This window comes from Hyperolius riggenbachi, chromosome 6 (genome assembly GCF_040937935.1).
Source record: "Hyperolius riggenbachi isolate aHypRig1 chromosome 6, aHypRig1.pri, whole genome shotgun sequence".
In the NCBI taxonomy this organism is placed as follows: Eukaryota; Metazoa; Chordata; class Amphibia; order Anura; family Hyperoliidae; genus Hyperolius; species Hyperolius riggenbachi.
This window is the reverse complement of record NC_090651.1, coordinates 104,440,140-104,461,775: the sequence shown is the minus strand read 5'-3', so window position 1 is coordinate 104,461,775 and position 21,636 is coordinate 104,440,140. Positions and strand designations below refer to the sequence as shown.

General features: G+C 41.9%; 1 long non-coding RNA gene across 1 annotated transcript in view; it reads left to right on the top strand.

Moving 5' to 3' along the window:
- Positions 1–16,632, top strand: part of LOC137522516 (uncharacterized) — a 42,104-nt gene extending 25,472 nt beyond the window's left edge. The window contains exon 3 of the long non-coding RNA XR_011022312.1: positions 16,554–16,632. This is a non-coding gene — a long non-coding RNA (uncharacterized lncRNA). The remainder of the gene's footprint in view (positions 1–16,553) is intronic.
- The last annotated feature ends 5,004 nt before the right edge of the window (positions 16,633–21,636 follow it).

The following is a 21,636-nucleotide window of genomic DNA, read 5'->3' as shown; positions in this document are numbered from 1 at the left end:
TTTCCTTTTAAGTTCGAAAGGTGCCACTTTCCCCCAGGCCAGTAAAAATAAAATTTAACAATGCTCTGACATTTTTGGGATGCACAGAATTGATACTTTGGCCAATAAGCCCACAGTTCAGGCATGTTAAGATATTTTTTCTAAGGCTGTACACTCTCTGCTTACTCCTACATTGTGGCTATAAGATTTTAATTTAAACATGAACCCAAACTGGGAAAACTAATGAACATTTTATGGCTACAAGTGTGTGTTATAGCGCTACAGAGAGGCCCTGCACATCCTAATCCTGGACCAGTTACTGAAAGCTACGCTTGAAACTTGTCTGGATCATGCTGTGAATGAGCAACCTTACAACAGTGTGGATGAATCAGATATTTTAAAGGATCAATGAATGCAAATATCCATTAAAAAATAGATCATTAGTAACAGCAGGACTCTAGGCAAACTTTGGCGCTGCTGAAATGCATATTTTTAAGCTACCTTATCTGCTGAAGTCTTGTAATTGTGCACAGGTAGTCTTTAGATTTGGACACCCCAGCTAGACAACATAGTTGGGTCACTTTTCTCCATTGCAATTAAAGTGGGATGAAACTCTATAAAATCAATAATAATGAAACTCAATACATAAAATAAAGAGGTAGTAGATTTTTCAGCAATTGCGATTTTTCTGCTTTTTTCTTCCATTTGCAAGCTGCCTGTGCCTACACAGTAGAGTGGACTCGATCAGACTCGGCTATTTCTGCCTGAGCTCATTCGGCAAGCAGCTACTGCACCTGTGCGAGGAGCACAATGTCCTGGGGTTGCCAGTGGTGAAAAAGGTCTGCATAGGACAACGGGGGAAGCCTCTTTAGGATCCAGAGGCTTCCCACTGCCGAGGTGAGTCCCCCTAGGGGAGACTTTTTTCCTTACAGGTTTACTTTAAGGTTAACCTGAATTCAACTGTAACAGAATAACATGTCCCGTGGATTATACAATGACATACCAGCTGCCAATGTCACTTACCTTGAACAGTCTCTCAGGCAAAGGTTTTAAGAATAATCAGGCAAACCACCACAACTTGTGGGGAAGGGACTTTTGCTAGCAAATTATGGTTCTAGATACCAAAATAAATAGCGCTTTCATTTTTATTTATTTGTATTTTTTTAGTTGAGCTTGAGTATACTTTAGGCAAAAGAGCTTGATCACCTAAATCATGTGACTGATATTAAAGGAACTCTATCAAACCAAGTGTTCTAAAATGACAATGTACAAATAATGTCTAAGTAGCTGTGTAAACATTTCCCTACTTTTCATGTTAAATATCAGAGGCAAAAGCTGTAATTAATTGTGTGTAGATTTTAGCTATGTTTGGAATGTTTCATTTGCAGGGGTATTAATCTGTAAGAATATCTGCAACCTGACATGCCAAGAACAGTGTAATATTGAAGCAGATTACCTGACAGACTTTTGTTTTCATACATCAGGTTACACACACACACACACGCGCACGCACACACGCGCACACACACACACACACGCACGCACGCACGCACGCACGCACACACACACACACACACACACACACACACACACACACACACACTTACAGATGTTTATGTTGCACATAAGATACATTCCCTCTGCTCTCTGCACACAGAGTTAATGATGCACTGTGAAGGGAATCTCCCCTCCCCTCATGGCTTAAGGTGCCCATACACTTGTCAGATTGGCAGCAGATAGATAAGAAATGCATCTGATGATCTATCTGATGCGTTTTTAGAAAAATTTTTACCAGGAAAGAATTCCAATAGATTTCAGTTTGAAATCTATTGAAATTCGATCTGATGGCATTTTTTTGCCATCAGATTTCCATTAAGGACAATGCAAACTGATAAGCAATCTCATCAGATCGACCTAAATTTTCCATCCTGCCTGGTCGATGGAAATCCATCGAAATCGATCGAAATCGGCCATCGATCGGTCGATTGGCCAACCGATTTTCAAACGATCAATCGATCGATCGATCGGGATCGATCGATCGGCCAGAAAATCGGCTGAGTGTATGGGCCCCTTTAGTCTGCCATCAGGATTTCAGCAGACTGCCCTCAGAAAAGTGTGAAAAGTGTGAAAGGGATTAGATAACAGTAAACAGAGAGATAAGGATTCAGATGTATACACCAACACTTAGCAGCACTTCCCAAACATTTCCTATCTCAATTGAAAAAAGAATGTCAATCGATGGTGTCCCTTTAAGGGAACATCACAACAGTATTCTTGATTTAAGGCCCATACACACGTCTGATTTTTTTAAACGACAGGTCGTTTAGATGTCCAGTCATTTGGACGTCAAATCAGGCATGTGCACAGTCCGTCATTCAGCTCATAAGACTGGTTTTGAGCGATCTACCAGTCTTATCAGCTGAACGACGGACTGTGCACATGCCTGATTTGACGTCCGGACGACTGAACGACGGGACGTCCAAACGACCTGTTGTTTAAAAAAATCAGACGTGTGTATGGGCCTTAAGTGAACAGTGAAACCAGTCAGGAAGGGAGGAGGCAGCACTCTTTTGCCTTATTGTTTTAAACTAGCTCTATTTATTCATTGAGAGTCCAGAAAGACTGACACTTGATATAACTTTTTATGCTAACTGTATACATTTTAACAATAAAGTGTACACACTCTTACCAACAAACTTTTTGAGATGAGAAAAAGGGACACTTAAGCCACACCCCTGCCACACCCCCTGGCCACGCCCTCACCACAACTCTAGTCACGCATACCATAAAGATTTCATAAGAAACATATGCTGTTTTATAATTCAAACCACACTGGTCCTTTCTATCCTGGTTCATTTTCCTTCATAGTAACATTTTAAAATTAGTAATATATCAATTTAAAGGTTGGGAATAAAGTTTAGAGTCAATCAAACACATTTTTAGTATAGAAATATATATATTTACATTAGAAAGAGGGACAAAGTCCTGAAAGAGGGACAAATGATAATGAAAGAGGGACAGAGGGACAGGGCTCCCAAAAAGGGACTGTCCCTCCGAAAAAGGGACAGTTGGGAGCTATGCACACTGAGAGGAGCCATGTTTTTTTTGTGTGTGTGTGGGGGGTCATCTATTTTGCCTCCTGTGTGCTGGCTGGCTGCTGTGGACAAGGTACAGATCTCCTGCTATACCAGGTGAGTGATCCTATTCTGAGTGTGGCCTGGCTTTGTACTTACGGACGCAATGCAGGTGAGCTTCATTTTTTTTATCTGGTGGGGGGCACTGAAGCATGAATATTCTGTGCTGAGTTATACTATAATTATTACATTGTTTACAGTTTTTTGATGGACAGGGTTATTTTTAGAAGCAGTGTTTTATTGGATTGTACTGTCTATGCAAGTATTGGAGGAGGAGCAGTAAAATCACACAAATTTTGATTTTGTCCCTAAGTCTTATAAGCAGGGGCGTGGCAATAGGGGGTGCAGAGGTAGCAACCGCATTGGGGCCCTTGGGCCAGAGGGGCCCCGAAGGGCCCTCCCTCAACTACAGTATTAGCTCTCTATTGGTCCTGTGCTCATAATAACCACTTCTATAGATACTTTAAATAGTGGTAATCATTAAGAAACTGTTCCCCATCCCCTACTTGCACCTCTGACACTCTAGTTGCCACTGGCAGGTTTTGGTGTGCTCTATCAATTGCTATGTGTAGAGTGCTTGGGGGGGCCCAATGTAAAACTTGCACCGGGGTCCACAGCTCCCTAGCTACGCCACTGCTTATAAGCGATCACAGCAACAGCTATATCCCTTATTTACTACTACTAACTTTCATAATAGCATTTTGCAGCATTTTGAAGTGTTCACTACAACCTGTTTAGCTTAATACCACAAATGTCTGGTTTAACAAGTTTATTATTTTAGGTAGATTATTAAATATTGTGGAAGGATAAGAAAGAAGATAACACACAGACTGAAGGTGCGGATTCTGGCAGCATAAGTTTGACTGACTTATTAGTATTTACTTGTAGAACCTTGTTTTACCATTTGGCTGTGAATTCTCAGGCTGTTTAAATGTCAACTTGTTTGTTCGCAATGCATGAATGACAGAAGGCATTTGAGACTCATGGAAAATATTGATAAACCGGTATTAAAAATGTACAGTTAAAGAACACACAAGGAAAGGCAGCTGAAAATGCCCCTTTATTTATATTTCAGACAATATTTACTGGAAGACATTTCAAACGGACAGTTTTAGCGTAAGGTTAATATAATTAAACATCCCAGAGGGCAGCCATACCAAATCAATAGCTTCTGGTGTCACTGCTGCAGCCCTGTGGATCTCAGAACAAGGATAATATGTTTTAGGTTAGAGACTAGTTGAGGATTAGGGTGAGGGATACGGTCAGAGTCTATGCTAACTTTTGACCACTTAAGGACCAGGGCTTTTCTGAATGATCAGTGCTGCGTGGGCTCTCCAGCTCACAGCACAGATCAGGTTTCAGCCAGGGCGACCAGACTTCCCCCCCTTTTTTCCCCACTAGGGGGATGTCCTGCTAGGGGGGTCTGATCGCCGCCGGCTATCTGTGTGTTGCGGGCCGCAGCGATTTCCGCCCTCCCTCTCCTTCCCTCCCTCTCCCTCCCTCCCTCTCCCTCACGCTGTGTTCGGCACAGGACGGCGATCCATCCTGCGCCGCCTAGGATAGGCTTCAGCCTATCAGATGCCGGCGATCCCTGGCCAATCAGAGGCCAGGGATCACCGATCTCCTTTACGTCTATGCTGCGCAGCAGCGCCGTATGATGTAAACAGCGGGGAATTCTTCCCCGCGTGTTTACATTTAGCCTGCGAGCTGCGATTGGAGGGGAGCAGGCTGTTCACGGAGACACCCTCCGTGAACTGACATGGAACGTTTCCATGGGAAACCACCTGCGACCTGCCGACGCCTATCAGCGTTAGGCAGTCGTTAAGTGTTAAAGGGGAAGTTACTTTTTGATTATAAAAATTGCCATACATACAGTGGAATGCGAAAGTTTGGGCAACCTTGTTAATAGTCATGATTTTTATGTACAAAATCTTTGGTTGTTATGATAAAAAATGTCATTTAAATATATCATGTAGGAGACACGCACAGTGATATTTGAGAAGTGAGATGAAGTTTATTGGATTTACAGAAAGTGTGCAATGATTGTTTAAACAAAATTAGACAGGTGCATACATTTGGGCACCACAAAAAAAATGAAATCAATATTTAGTAGATCCTCCTTTTGCAGAAATGACAGCTTCTAAATGCTTCCTGTAGGTTCCAATGAGTGTCTGGATTCTGGTTGAAGGTATTTTGGACCATTCCTCTTTACAACACATCTCTAGTTCATTCAGGTTTGATGGCTTCCAAGCATGGACAGCTCTCTTTAACTCACAACACAGATTTTCAATTATATTCAGGTCTGGGGACTGAGATGGCCATTCCAGAACGTTGTAATTGTTCCTCTGCATGAATGCCTTAGTGGATTTTGAGCAGTGTTTAGGATCGTTGTCTTGTTGAAAGATCCAGCCCCAGTGCAGCTTCAGCTTTGTCACGGATTCCTGGACATTGGTCTCCAGAATCTGCTGATACTGAGTGGAATCCATGCGTCCGTCAACTTTTACAAGATTCCCAGTCCCTGCACTGGCCACACAGCCCCACAGCATGATGGAACCACCATTATATTTTACTGTAGGTAGCAGGTGTTTTTCTTGGAATGCTGTGTTCTTTGACTGTTCTCACCATTCGTCGCTTCTGTTTGTCCAAGATTTTTCTTGGTCTGCCACTAAAGGTTTTGGAATCCATGCGTCCGTCAACTTTTACAAGATTCCCAGTCCCTGCACTGGCCACACAGCCCCACAGCATGATGGAACCACCATTATATTTTACTGTAGGTAGCAGGTGTTTTTCTTGGAATGCTGTGTTCTTTGACTGTTCTCACCATTCGTCGCTTCTGTTTGTCCAAGATTTTTCTTGGTCTGCCACTAAAGGTTTTGGAATCATTAAAATGACAACAGTGCCTAAATGTATGCACCTGCCTAATTTTATCTAAACAATTATTGCAAACTTTCTGTAAATCCAATAAACTTCATTTCACTTCTCAAATATCACTGTGTGTGTCTCCTGTATGATATATTTAACTTACATTTTTTATCATAACAACCAACGATTTATACAGGAAATCATGACGATTAACAAGGTTGCCCAAACTTTTGCATCCCACTGTATAGATTAGCCACGCCCAAGTCTTTTTGTAATTTCATTTTATTTAAAAATACATTTCAGTTTTAATTTACAGGTAGCTAAGAATTTAAAAAAACTGACAGTAAGCCTACACCGCACATCTTTGCCCCTCTAGCAGCAATAGTCTCTGTATTCTGGATTACTAAAGCCATGGGAATTTCCACTGTACTGCAGGAGTAATATGGTACCGGTAATCTTCATTTTCAATATCTTCACTAATGCACTTACTGGTAGCAAATACATTTTGCCACTCCCCTCCTGTGCCATATCCCTGCAAAGGCCACTTACAGTAAGCCACAGTCTAGGGCAGCTGCAGCCGAAGGGGGTGGCTGGACATAGTGGGGGGAGGGGTGCTACAGTCTGACTGTTTATGGAATAGAAGGGAAAATGGCAAAGGAATCAAAAGTAAATTGACCTAGGAGAGAATAATCTCTAAATCCATCTTTGTTCCTACCTGCCAGTTGCTGTTGGAGACATGTAGCTGGCAATAATCTCTCGCTCCACTGGAGAGGTTCTTATTTATAGCTGTGCAGATCTTCCAGCAGCAAGAGGTCAGTGATAGTTAGTAAAGTATTAACATTCCTAAAGCATGCAAAAGGCGCGGGGGGGGGGGGAGTTAACTCTAGCTGCTTTTGTTGGCTCCCTCAAGTGAGTGAGGTACTCTGCAGCTCCAGCGCTAAATACACTAACCTAGAAAGTCTGTGATTAGTGAGTCATACATCCTATTTTCTTCCTCATTTGTTTTTCTTTCATGTTTCTACCACTTCCAGGTCATGTCATTTACAGTACTTTACCAGCTAATGGATTTTTTCACAGTAGCTCCCCTTTATGGTTCAGGAAGCTCTAGTGAATGAGATTATTGTTGATGTTCCATAAGCTAAGGCACAGGTTAGGCTTTGGTTAGCAGCAGGGCATTTGTAACAAAGAGTTAGTTTCATATGAAATAGCTACTTAAGCCCGTGTGTTGAGATACAATGTCCCAATCATCCCAAAACAAAAGTACCACATTTGTATATGGCTGCTCATTGATAAGCAGGTCTAAGTAGATCTGCCCATCTCAGCTGATATATATATAGTATGTAGTGCCTCCCATTTGAATCGGACACTTGGCTTCTGCACATGTGCAGTGCAAGGTTCACTTGCAGAGCCATTTATACATGTTGTCTAAAGTTTGTGAGCAATAGTGTAGGTTTCTCATTGACTCACAGAGAATAGCAGAGGCAGCTATCCATGGTGCTGAAAGACACCATATAGATCTTTCTGAAAGCTACAATAGTTTGACTGAAGCATTAGGCACAGTTCATGAACACTGTCATCTGTCTATTAGAATAAAGAAAGAATATTTAAAATGTGTTTGAGCTGTGCATGTAGCTGGCAAGTAAGTCAAATTTGTATTATGATTTTTCCTCATTATCTGTTACCATGGCGATAGGGAGGCTCCGGTGTTGAACCTGATTTTGCAGTAGAAACTGCATTTTCAGCAAGCCACATTTTAGCAATAGTGGTCTTGATTTTAATTTTAGGTGGTTACTTGTCATTAGGGCCAGCTACTGGGATGAGGAACCAACCAATATTTGTGTTGCTATTGGAGTGGTGAATTAGAGGTTTGTTTATGGCCAAAGATCCACGCCAGATTTTCATAAAGGTTTTGTTTGTTATTAAGGTCTGACATTCAGAAGACAGCGACGATGCAGCAATGGGGTAATCTTTATTTCACCCAGGAATCCCATTCCAGGTGCACAAACCACTTAAAGACCAACTTTAGCGGAAAGGGGAAAATAATAAAGGAATACATTGATTAAGTAAGAAGTTAAAAAATAGAAAAACGAGTAAGAAATAATAGATGTTCGCCGTGTTCATATTGTTTGATCCACAATCAGCCTGCATGTCATCATTTTTACTGCTGGCAGACATTAACAAAAACAGTCAGCACCAACTGCCGTTATCTATAACCACACCACCTAACAATGCGATAGACTAAAAGTTTTTATTCTATAGTTTTACAAATGTACAGAGGGAGATACTGGTTGCTTGGCAGTTGGAAACAGCTGTTATTTGCCACAATGCAGCAAGGCTCACGGACAGGAAACTGGACTTAGGTACTGACATCAAACTGTGGGAGGGATTTCACCACAATATAAGCCATACAGACACAATAATACAATGCCCCCACTCATCCCAAAACAAAAGTACCACATTTGTATGTGGCTGCTCTTAAAAGAGCAGAGGTCAAAGGAGATCTGCCCATCTCAGCTGATATATACAGGTCCTTCTCAAAAAAATAGCATATTGTGATAAAGTTCATTATTTCTGTAATGTACTGATAAACATTACACTTTCATATATTTTAGATTCATTACACACAACTGAAGTAGTTCAAGCCTTTTATTGTTTTAATATTGATGATTTTGGCATACAGCTCATGAAAACCTAAAATTCCTATCTCAAAAAATTAGCATATCATGAAAAGGTTCTCTAAACGAGCAATTAACCTAATCATCTGAATCAACGAATTAACTCTAAACACCTGCAAAAGATTCCTGAGGCTCTTAAAAACTCCCAGCCTGGTTCATTACTCAAAACCGCAATCATGGGTAAGACTGCCGACCTGACTGCTGTCCAGAAGCCCATCATTGACACCCTCAAGCAAGAGGGTAAGACACAGAAAGAAATTTCTGAACGAATAGGCTGTTCCCAGAGTGCTGTATCAAGGCACCTCAGTGGGAAGTCTTTGGGAAGGAAAAAGTGTGGCAGAAAACGCTGCACAACGAGAAGAGGTGACCGGACCCTGAGGAAGATTGTGGAGAAGGACCGATTCCAGACCTTGGGGGACCTGTGGAAGCAGTGGACTGAGTCTGGAGTAGAGCCACCGTGTATTATTATTATTATTATTATTATTATTATTAAGTATTTATATAGCGCCGACATATTACGCAGCGCTGTACAGAGTATATATATATATCTTGTCACTAACTGTCCCTCAAAGGAGCTCACAATCTAATCCCTACCATTGCCATATGTCTATATTATGTAGTGTAAGTACTGTAGTCTAGGGCCAATTTTAGTGGGAGCCAATTAACTTATCTGTATGTTTTTTTTTTGGAATGTGGGAGGAAACCGGAGTGTACAGGCGTGTGCAGGAAATGGGCTAAAGGTGCCGCATTCCGAAGGTCAAGCCACTTTTGAACAAGAAACAGCAGCAGAAGCGCCTGACCTGGGCTACAGAGAAGCAGCACTGGACTGTTGCTCAGTGGTCCAAAGTACTTTTTTCAGATGAAAGCCACTTTTGCATGTCATTCGGAAATCAAGGTGCCAGAGTCTGGAGGAAGACTGGGAAGAGGGAAATGCCAAAACGCCTGAAGTCCAGTGTCAAGTACCCACAGTCAGTGATGGTCTGGGGTGCCATGTCAGCTGCTGGTGTTGGTCCACTGTGTTTTATCAGGGTCAATGCAGCTAGCTATCAGGAGATTTTGGAGCACTTCATGCTTCCATCTGCTGAAAAGCTTTATGGAGATGAAGATTTCATTTTTCAGCACGACCTGGCACCTGCTCACAGTGCCAAAACCACTGGTAAATGGTTTACTTACCATGGTATTACTGCGCTCAATTGGCCTGCCAACTCTCCTGACCTGAACCCCATAGAGAATCTGTGGGATATTGTGAAGAGAAAGTTGAGAGACGCAAGACCCAACACTCTGGATGAGCTTAAGGCCGCTATCGAAGCATCCTGGGCCTCCATAACACCTGAGCAGTGCCACAGGCTGATTGCCTCCATGCCACGCCGCATTGAAGCAGTCATTTCTGCAAAAAGATTCCCGACCAAGTATTGAGTGCATAACTGAACATAATTATTTGAAGGTTGACTTTTGTTGTTTTAAAAACACTTTTCTTTAATTGGTCGGATGAAATATGCAATTTTTTTGAGATAGGAAATTTGGGTTTTCATGAGCTGTATGCCAAAATCATCCATATTAAAACAATAAAAGGTTTGAACTACTTCAGTTGTGTGTAATGAATCTAAAATATATGAAAGTCTAATGTTTATCAGTACATTACAGAAAATAATGAACTTTACTACAATATGCTAATTTTTTTAGAAGGACCTGTATATAGTATGTAGTGCCTCCCATTTGAGTCAGACACTTGGCTTCTGCACATGTGCAGTGCAAGGTTCACGTGCAGAGCCATTTATACATGTTGTCTAAAGTTTGTGAGCAATAGTGTAGGTTTCTCATTGACTCGCAGAGAATAGCATGGTGCTGAAAGACATCATATAGATCTTTCTGAACGCTACAATAGTTTGACTGAAGCATTAGGCACAGTTCATGAACACTGTCATCTGTCTATTAGAATAAAGAAAGAATATTTAAAATGTGTTTAAGCTGTGCATGTTGCTGGCAGGTAAGTCAAATTTGTATTATGTTTTTTCCTCATTATCTGTTACCATGGTGATAGGGAGGCTCCGGTGTTGAACCTGATTTTGCAGTGAAAATTGCTTTTTTTAGCAAGCCACATTTTAGCAATAGTGGTCTCAATTTTCATTTTAGGAGGTTACTTGACATTAGGGCCTGATGCCGGAATGAGTAACCAACCAATATTTTTGTTACCATTGGGGTGGCGAATTAGAGGTTTGTTTACTTCCAAAGATCCACACCAGATTTTTACAAAGGTTTTGTTTAGTATTAAAGGAAACCTGAGACCAAAGAGGTCTGAGGTTTTATACTTATCTGGAGTTTCCTCCAGCCCCCTTGAGGCCACTTGGTCCCTTGCTATCTCCCCTGGCTGCTCCTGTCTCCTGCTGGACAGCATGGTACTGGGAGTGAATCGTGCTTCATATGGCATGCGCAGCCCGCCATGTGCACACCATGGGAGGGTGTCGGGGAGCGCACGCGGCCGGCCTGCATATGCGCAATGAAGTGTGACTCGGCCAGAATTACAGGCTGCCCAGTGGGAGACAGGAACGGCCCAGGAGATGGTGAGGGACCGAGTGGCCTCAAGGGGGCAGGAGGAAGCCCCAGGTAAGTATAAAACCTGTGACCTCTTTAGTCTCAGGGACACTTTAACGGCTGGCATTCAGAAGGCAGTGAAGATGCAGCAATGAGGAAATCTTTATTTCACCCAGGAATCCCACTACGGGAGCACAAATTATATCACTTAAAGTGAAATTATACAGGTGTTCTTGGTAACCTGAAGAATTGGTACACTTAGGTGAGGCCCAAGGAAGTAATGGGTGAGGTAGGGGTGGTGGATAGATGGTTGAATGGCTGTGGGTGTTTCTCCAAGGAGACCAGTTAGGACAAGGCACTAGAAAAAGAAAAAGAGTACACATTCAAGCCAGAGAATCAGTTCAAAAAATCAGTGGGTAGAATAATCTTACCTGCTCTGATGGCTGGGGTGCTGCACCGGTATACCAGCATGCAGGCTTGTGTTGCACTTAGCCGGGGATTGAGTGTCACAAGCAGAGCATCAGGAACCTCCTGTCTGATATCGCTGGCTGGAGTGAGATGGGCCTGCGTGCGGTGAGGACAGCTGTGGAATAGTGCAGGTGAATGCAAGTGTCAGTGATTCAGAGCTGACAAACAATTAAAACGATTATTGTTTTAATTAAGTGTATTTATAAAGGTGGCCATACATCTAGCAATTTTGCAGCCTATCGACCATTCAATTCAATAATTATCGAATTGGATTGAAATTGGTGCAGCAAAAAGCGTGCCCTATTAAGGATTCAAACAATTTTTGGCCAAAATTGGTCAGAAATATTGATCGAGCAAGCTGAAAAATCAGATCCCTATCATCACTGGCGCAGTGGTTGATACGATGTGCCCCATGCAATCTAAAGGCATTATGGTAGCAGTAGGTATTGACCTGGCACTATCTAAACACCATTCCATTTACTGTAGAAAATGAATTATAATATAGTGTACAACATATTAGAAATATGAAACTGGCTGTCCGTGGGGAGAAGCTGAAAACAATGTTTTGCTGCCTTACCCACAGAAATCTGTTTCCTGAACATTAGGTACCTTGAGGCACATGAGTTCTTTTATGTTCCTGGCTGTTCTTATAGATTGAACTCCACAGAAGTTGCATCAAAAACATTCTCTTAGATCTCCAACTCATGACCAGAGGGGCAGAGCTCAATCCAGCAGAGGAACATGATGTCAAAGTATATCAATACAAGAAAGTGTATCTAAGGTGGCCATCCAAAGCCTTTCCTAATGGTAGCAAGGATACCTCTTTTACCTGTTGCAGTTTCCACAGTGGATAAAAAGGCAGCAGCGGGAGCATCACCACCAGCTGAAACCTCTAACAGCGGCATTGATTACCATGACAGATGGTCACTATTAACTCAAAGCCATATGCAATGGTCATTCCTTGCCAGTGTACATAACTGCCTCAAATTTTTAAACAGCAATGGGTTCTCCCCCATTGTGGTGGGTTTCCTATTTTATATTAAAAACACTAACTGGTGTAGCATGACCAGTAGACTTTTTCCTCGACTTTAGGGTACTGGGGAAAAATAATAATTTAGGCATGTTCAAACATTTAGGGAAGTTCATTAAATTGTACTCAGCTGTGTGCAAGCAACAAAGTGTGCTGTAAACGCAGGGGAGCTGCTTGGCCCAGAGGAACCAAGCAGCCTCTTGAGGCCTCACCTGCAGCAGGGGCATCCCATGTTGCCAGGGCTGCTTTTTCTGTGACTTGAATGGCTGCTGCTGCCTCCCTGACACTCACACACCGACCTTAAGATCAGCAGTAACATAAACCGAGGGGAGAGCGGTGCACTGACCACGGAGTACAGATGCAGAATGAGGTCATTGCTCATTTCCTGTATTTGAAGTGTGCTGCACAGTTACTGTGCCCTGCTCTTTTCTCTTTGGGTCAGCACTGATCTGTGATCTGTGAGTGTTGTTGATGTGAAGACATCAGGAACACCAATGTCCTATAGGAGAGGGTGGTCACCTTTGGCTACTGGGGGCAACTATCTATACTGGGGGGACACCCAAATGCCTAAACTTGGGGGCTTTTATGTTAGGAGAAACCTTGGCCCCTTGACTACTTATACTGGGGGTGGGTACGAAACACTAGGGGTGCACCTTTGACTACCTACCAATCCTGAGGACTATGTATTTTTTGGAGGGGACCTTTGGCTCCCTATTATTATGGGAGAAGGAGCCTCTGACTGAAGGGATGGGGTGAAAGGCCACAAACTATGTGCTGCTTGTGAATGTGAACACAAAAACCTTAGCAGCACCCCTGTGTATTCTGTAATGTTTGCTAAATATACCTGACTAGATGGGTCCAGAAATTGTTTCTATAAATCATTAAAAACCTCGATTCAGTTTCTTCAATTCAGCTCTATACATTGTTGCAGGGATTAATGGCAAAACTTAATGCTAATTTCATGTAAGCTTGTAAAACATATGCATGAAGCAATAAAAATGGCAGTTATTTAACACAGTCCCTAACAGAAACCCTGATAAATGGGAGTGTCCACGTTTGGTGCCAGTTGGAGGAATACCTCAGGGGTGGAAAATGTATAACACGTACCCACCCGATGCAACTGATTACACAGTAAGCTGGGCATTCCACCCTGCACAAAGAGAATACAGATCACAGGCTCACAGCATAATGCAATTTCACTTACAGGCAATTGTCGAAATTCATACCTGACTGTAATTTGAAATGCAAAGATTGTTTTTAATAACATTAAATTACAAGCAGCATTGTTCAGTGCTGAGAAGTATTTTTAGCAAATTTTCAATTAAACAAGAGGTTCACTTTGAAGCCCCTTTCCAGGCTCGGTTTTATTTGCCGTATGCCACTTCCACTAATGTACCAAGATAAAAATAACTGTTTAAAAATACCTGTAAGCACCTTAATGTGAAGATTAGCAGTGCGATCATGTGACAGCCTCTGCGTGTTGTTGTTCTGCTCTCCTTCTTGCCTAGCGGAACATTTATATCAAAATATCTCAAAATATCTACAGCACAGCCAATGAGGCACAAACAAGGCTAATTGCTAAACAAATGCAATGTCTGTATTTAAAAAAAAAAAAAAGTCAGCACATGCAAAATGCAGTGAAGCACATTTACAAGAGAGCAGACAAAAAAGGAATTACACATGTTCTTAATTAATGCAATAAACAAATAATTTAATGTACACTTTGCAATGGCAAACTCCATTATTACATTAGGAATATGTCTGGTTTTGAACATGGTCTCTTCTTCGTAATGTGTTTCACGGCTTTTTGTATTTGCTGACTATTTTCAAAATACTAATATTCCCCTCATTTTGCAATCTGTCTTCTTTGTTACTCTTCATCAGGGCTGAATTTAGCCCTAGGAACACTAGGCATGAGCCTAGAGGCGCCAGTATAGTGACAGGCAGCTCACCATCATGGAGCCATGTCCAGCCCACCCATCCAGCTCTCTATGCTCCAGGGGTAGGAACATCAGTGTGTCTCCAGAATGAAAAGCACAGGCATGCTGGGCAGAGGAAGGGAATGATGGCCACACCAGACAGGAAATGGGCAGCCAGCACACTTGCAGTGTAGTTCAGCATGTGGATTTGCAGAACTTCTGTGCCTATAGGCTCCTAAGATAAATCTGCCTGTGCTCCTCATGTTTTTGCCTAGAGTAAAAAGAATATTAGCTGTATATGAAAAACATCTCTAGTCTTATATTTTCAAGAAAACAATGGAGAGTAAATTGATTGAAGCACTGGTGGTCAGCATTATTATTAATAAACTTTATTTATAAAGCGCTAATGTACAGTCCTGGCCAAAAGTTTTGAGACTGTCAAAAATATGAGTTTTCACAAAGTTTGCTGCTAAACTGCTTTTAGATCTTTGTTTCAGCTGTTTATGTGAGTACTGATACAGTATATAATTATAAGCACTTCATATGTTTCAATGGCTTTTATTGACAATTACATAAGATTTATGCAAAGAGTCAGTATTTGCAGTGTTGGCTCTTCTTTTTCAGGACCTATGCAATTCGACTGGGCATGCTCTCAATCATCTTCTGGGCCAAATCCTGACTGATAGCAAACAATTTTTTCCTAATCACTTCTTTGAGTTTTTTTCAGAATTAGCTGGTTTTTGTTTGTCCACCCGCCTCTTGAGGAAAGACTACAAGTTCTCAATGGGATTAAGATCTGAGGAGTTTCCAGGCCATGGACCCAAAATGTCAACGTTTTGGTCCTCGAGCCACTTAGTTATCACTTTTGCCTTATCACACGGTGCTCCATCATGCTTGAAAATGCATCGTTCTTCACCAATTTGTTGTTGGATTGTTGGAAGAAGTTGCTGATAGAGGGTGGTTTGGTACCATTCTTTATTCATGGCTGTGTTTTTGGGCAAAATTGTGAGTGAGCCCACTCTCTTGGATGAGAAGTAACCCCACACATGAATGGTCTCAAGATGCTTTTCTGTTGGCATGACACAGGACTGATGATATGCGCTCACCTTTTCTTCTCCTGACAAGCCTTTTTCCAGTTGCCCCAAACAATCAGAAAGGGGCTTCATCAGAGAATATGACTTTTCCCTAGTCCTCAGCAGTCCATTCACCATACTTTCTGCAGAAGATCAATCTGTCCATAATGTTTTTTTGGTAGAGACGTGGCTTCTCTGCTCCCCTTCTTGACAGCAGGCCATCTTCCAAAAGTCTTCGCCTCACTGTGCATGCAGATGCACTCACACCTTCCTGCTGCCATTCCCAAGCAACTTCTGCACTGGTTGCACTCAGATCCCGCAGCTGAATCCTCTTTAGGAGATGATCCTGGCGCTTGCTGGACTTTCTTCAATGCCCTAAATCTTTCTTAACAAGAATTTAACCTCTTTCCTTGAAGTTCTTGATGATCCTATAAATTGTTGATTTATGTGCAATCTTAGTAGCCACAATATCCTTGCCAGTGAAGCCATTTTTATGCAACGCAATGATGGCTGCATGCGTTTCTTTGCTGGTCACCATGGTTAACAATGGAAGATCAATAATTTCAAGCATCACCCTCCTTTTAACATGTCAAGTCTGCAATTCTAACCCAATCAGCCTGACAGATAATGATCTCCAGCCTTGTGCTCGTCAACATTCTCACCTGAGTTAACAAGACGATTACTGAAATGAACTCAGCAGGTCCTTTAATGACAGCAATGAAATGCAGTGGAAAGGTTTTTTTTGGGATTCAGTTAATTTTCATGGCAAAGAAGGACTATGCAATTCATCTGAACACTCTTCATAACATTCTGGAGTATATGCAAATTGCTATGATAAAAACTTAAGCACCAACTTGTCTAATTTTCAATATTTTTGACAGTCTCAAAGAAGAGTGGAGAGTGCGAAGGAGAGTGCTGAGTCGAGGGTGACACCCAGGCAGCGGGTTTGAGGGACAGGGCAGATGGACGTGCTGTTGATAGCGGTATTCGAGAAAAACCTAGGTATTGCTATTCTTAGATGGAAGCACACTTTAAATGCTTTGAAATCCATATCCCTGCCACAATTGGAGCATCTCAAAAGGTCAGTGGAAAGCACAGACCCTGTTCATAAGGTCAGTCTCAGAAGGAAGAGTAGCCACATTCACCACTAGCACAAACTGCCAGACTGTATTTACTTTCTCTCAGTGATTTAATTCCACCTGACATAATAACATTTCAAAAACATACGCCCCGTGATTGCACTCTCAGATTTACTGCACTTTCTCTTTCATGCAATGAAATATAGAGGCTATTAAATAAAATAAAATGTATTTTCTTCATCCCCCATAAAAAGCTCCCCTTATTTAAAGTAAAATATCCTGTCCAGCTGCCCGTGCCATAAAAATAAACAATTCTTTTTCTGTTGAAATTTGGTGCCTTTGAGCATCATATTTCAAATAATTTTTGGCAGGAAATACTGTGCAGAAGCAGCAAAAAATAGCTCAAATTCAAAGTGATCGCTGAATCATATCAACACCTCCATACTTCTTGAGTTAGTTGCAGGCCCAACTGTCTATAGAAGTGTTTATCTTAAAGTGAACCTTAAGCCTGTGAAAAAAAATGAGATTAACTCACCTGGGGCTTTCCTCAGCCCCCTGCAGCCGATCGGTGCCCTCGCAGCTCCGGTCCGATGCCTCTGGACCCGCCGGCGACGACTTCCGGTTTCGCCGTCACCGGCCGACAGGCATGGGAACGCGAGTGATTGTTCGCGTTCCCAGCCTGTATATCGCCCCCTATGCTGCTATTGCATAGGGGGCGATATACAGGCTGGAAACGCGAACAATCACTCGCGTTCCCATGCCTGTCGGCCGGTGACGGCTAAACCGGAAGTGTTCGCCGGCGGGTCCAGAGGCATCGGACCGGAGCTGCGAGGGCACCGATCGGCTGCAGGGGGCTGAGGAAAGCCCCAGGTGAGTTAATCTCATTTTTTTTCACAGGCTTAAGGTTCACTTTAACTAATAAATACCTAAGTGAACTAAATAATGATTATTTACAAGAAACTGTCTTATGTTTTTGTTTGTTTGGTTGGTTTTTTTTTTTTTGCTGTGATGACTTTAAAAACTTATGGAAAAACTGTTTTTAAATAAAAAAAAATAAACTCACTAGACTTCAGCAATCACCACCTCCACCATCACCAACTACACATAATGGACTAATATTGCATGGTCTCCTTTTCCTTTCTCAGCATAGCCCAAGGTCAGGCACCAGGACCGGATTTCTGGAAAGGATACAAAGGCCCAGGCCTTGGGAGGCTGCAGCTCAAGGGGGCACCTGAACATGAAAGAGAGGTTGCTACATATGAAAGATGAGGCTGAAAATGGAGTGCAACACATTAAAAAGGGAAACTGAACTGATACCAAAGCAAACTGTTCACGAAAGAGATGGCATACAGTACATGCATGATACACATGGAAGAGGGGCTGCACATGGAATGGGAGGAGCAGTGCACATGGAAGGGGTTCCACAACATACCTGGCCTACGGGCACAAAAAGTATAAATCTGGCCTTGTCAGGCACTATCCGAATGCCCCTTTCAGTGGCCATATTTTTACACTCAACTGTGTACCTGTGTATAGATCCAAAACCTGTGGCAGGGCACAATGATACCATGCCGTACTTCCTGTATATTCGACGTATACAGGAAGAGATATGCTCAAGGGTTCCTGGCACTGCATATATCACTGTCTGTTGTTTGTTGTTTGTTAAAGGCGACTATGTTATATGAATTCCCTAATGGGGAAGGAAGGTGGCAGGTGGCTAAAACATTGACCATGAAAAGTGGAATATCACATTAAAGAGGAACTTCAGCCTAAACAAACATACTGTCATTAAGTTACATTAGTTATGTTAATTAAAATAGATAGGTAATATAATCTCTTACCCACCTTGTTTTAAAAGAACAGGCAAATGTTTGACTTCATGAAGGCAGCTATCTTTTTGGTTGAAAGGAGGTGACAGTTTTCTTTGATGGGGCGGAGCTTAGCTAAAAATGCAGCTAAAAATAAGGCTTCCATAAGAAAAGCAAAGTTCCGATGCTGTGAAACTGTTAAAGAAACACAAAGCCTTTTCAGTGCTGCTGAGTAGATTTTTAGTCTGGAGGTTCACTTTAAGATATGCTTGACACTTTTTAGCCAGTACAGTAAATTGATCAGAAGCTTTGATTTGCTAGTCCCAACATCTGTCTCTTGGGTGAAGCTGATTCACATTTTGAGAGATTTTTCTTATTACTTATCCCCGCTATAAATACATAAACCTCCTTACCATAGACTGTGTTGTATCTAAAAATAAATTGAGGCATGTCCAGGTAAACAACCGGAGATATAAACAACCGGAAATATAAAAAGTATTCTCCAATCTTCGTTATTCTAATTTCATCAACATGATGCTGTAATACTCATTTATACGTCTTAACTGTTTAAGATGTATAAACGGCTCTGTGTATGGTTGATAAGTGGTGTTGAATGCCCCATCCCTGATTAATATTGATATTTGTTCTAATTTAATACAGTAGAAGGGCCTATTTCCACTATTCTTTGGGATTAGTTATTATTATTTTGACAGCAGAAACATTAATGCTAAGTAATGCTTAGATGGGTTTTACCACAACTCAACTTAGTCTGTGTAAATAACATGAAAAGACAGTCCGGTATGAGAGTTGGGACATGATGTGCTAGTAAATAAGACACAGTATTCTACAGGTTACCTAATTTGAAACTGGAGAGACAAAACTAAGGTTTCGCCCATTGCCTTGTAAGATAATATAAATTATATTTAAAAACAACATACTGTACATGAATTCAAGCTATTGATGGCTACAATGGACAATGCTTACTTTATGTAGGACCCTTGACGGCCCTGTAACACATTTGAAGGTGGAGACTATCAGGTCTATAGCATTGCTATATTACTGAGATGTTTACAAATTGGTGCAATGCAGGCGTGTCGTTAGGGCTGAAGATCCGGGGCTTTAACTCCGAATCTCCGCCCACTGTACCCTGGATGTCAGGGCATGGAGTTCCCATCATGGTATTCGGGTTCTCATGCAGTGTTACCATGGTGCCAGTGCCCTTCTCTAGCACAGTCGTCCCCAGCTAATGCTCACTCTGTGAGCTCAAGCTGTGAAAACAGCACAGAAGACTGCAGGCATCACCCAGCACGGGCTGTCTTACAGCAGATGCACTGCCATGCCCCCATTCCTTCTCCATTGCTTTTTAATGTTAGTCCTGATGCTGCAGTTTTTGTAAGTTCCTGGTCAGACTGCTGCAGAAGGGTAAGAGTTTACCGCTTGCTGGGGGTCCGAGGAACAGGTCTGCTTTCAGGATAGAACCACCTACTTAGAAAGCCATGTACTGGCTAGTGTTCTTATATAAATAGGCATTGGGACCTTCTACAGTGCTTCCTTCTCCTGACACTGCAGAGAGTGTATCAGCTCTTATATCCAGTGACTGCTGAAGCCTGCAACACCATATACTTTCCATAGATGATGACTGCCCATATATGTATCGATCGTTTCAGGGGCCAGAATGGTCAAGGCATGAGGCAGACAAAGAGTTTATTCCTTTTAGCAAATAAGCCATATTTACTTTGTGTAGGTGGAGGAAGAGGTCGTGCACGGTATTTTAGAAAATGTGGTTACGATTTAAGGCTGCAAGGATAATGATGATGATAACGACGGTGAATTAGAGTGTTTACATTAAATTTGCAGTGGCTGCCTGTGAAGCATTGTGACTGTTGAGAGCTCTAAGCGGCACAAAGAGATGGTGCCAGCTCTAATTACACTGTGCTCTAAAATTCTAATTATAGGGGTGCTATCTCAGGACCCGCAAGGTGGAATAAAGCAGCCTGCCTCACATCGCCAGCAGCTAAAAATGGCATGAACTTCTGAAGGTTCACAGATCTCGCTGCTAAATGAGCAGTCCAAGCTCAATCCCTGTTTGCTTCAACCAGCCTGCTCACATTTAGGAACGAACAATACATGAAATTAAGTCCCATAAAATAATAAAAGGAAAGAAAAGGTCAGAGACATGTAAAGAGGACAGACTAGAACCAAGCTTAACTGCGTTAGGGAGATAATAAAAATAGACACAGCATTCAGCACCAGAAAATTACTACTCATCTAATTCAGATATTTGAGAAGCCATCCGACAGCAATGACAGGGCCTCGGGGACAGATGACTATATGGAAGACTATAACTGCATGTCATCATCAGCATATATGTCAGAAAACTTCTATTAAACTGGTGAATTAGGCTCCCAAGTGGTATAATGCACAGAAGGTGCTCAACACCAGGAACCCAGCCTAGCATGGAGGGAGTATCTGAAAGACAGGAAATTAAAAGTTAGTCGCCAAGACGCTCTCTCGCCCTTGATCAGCATCTGTGCCGAATTTTCAGTGGATGCTCCAGCAGTAAGACGCACTGTATTATCTGATGCCATATGTAATTAAGGATGAATAGCAATTGCTTCTACAGCCTGCAACAATGTAGAAAGGAGCATTTATGCCTTTAGATTGCAAGTTACACAGCCAGAAGTCTTATCACCTGCTGGATCTTGTTGTTCCTGCGTTTTTTTGTATTTACAGCTGTATTTACCCCGAATGTTTTATGGATCTGTTATTGCTTGTTTTTATCTTTGCGCACAGTGTTATAGGAGATAATGTTGTATAAATTAATAGCAATCAATGTCATCTTAATTGTTTGGATCCTTTCGAGTGTGGATATCTGCTTGAATATACCAAGAGAGAAAAGACATTCACATTTGTTTTAGTTTTTGGTTGTCTGAACGTATCGAAAAGATTACCTTAATTTTTAAGACTCTAGACAACTATAATAATTATTATTAGTGTCATATATCTCCATGGATAGGTCAACCTGCACATAAGCCCACCCCACACACACACTTTTGCCCTAACAAAAATAGGCTAAA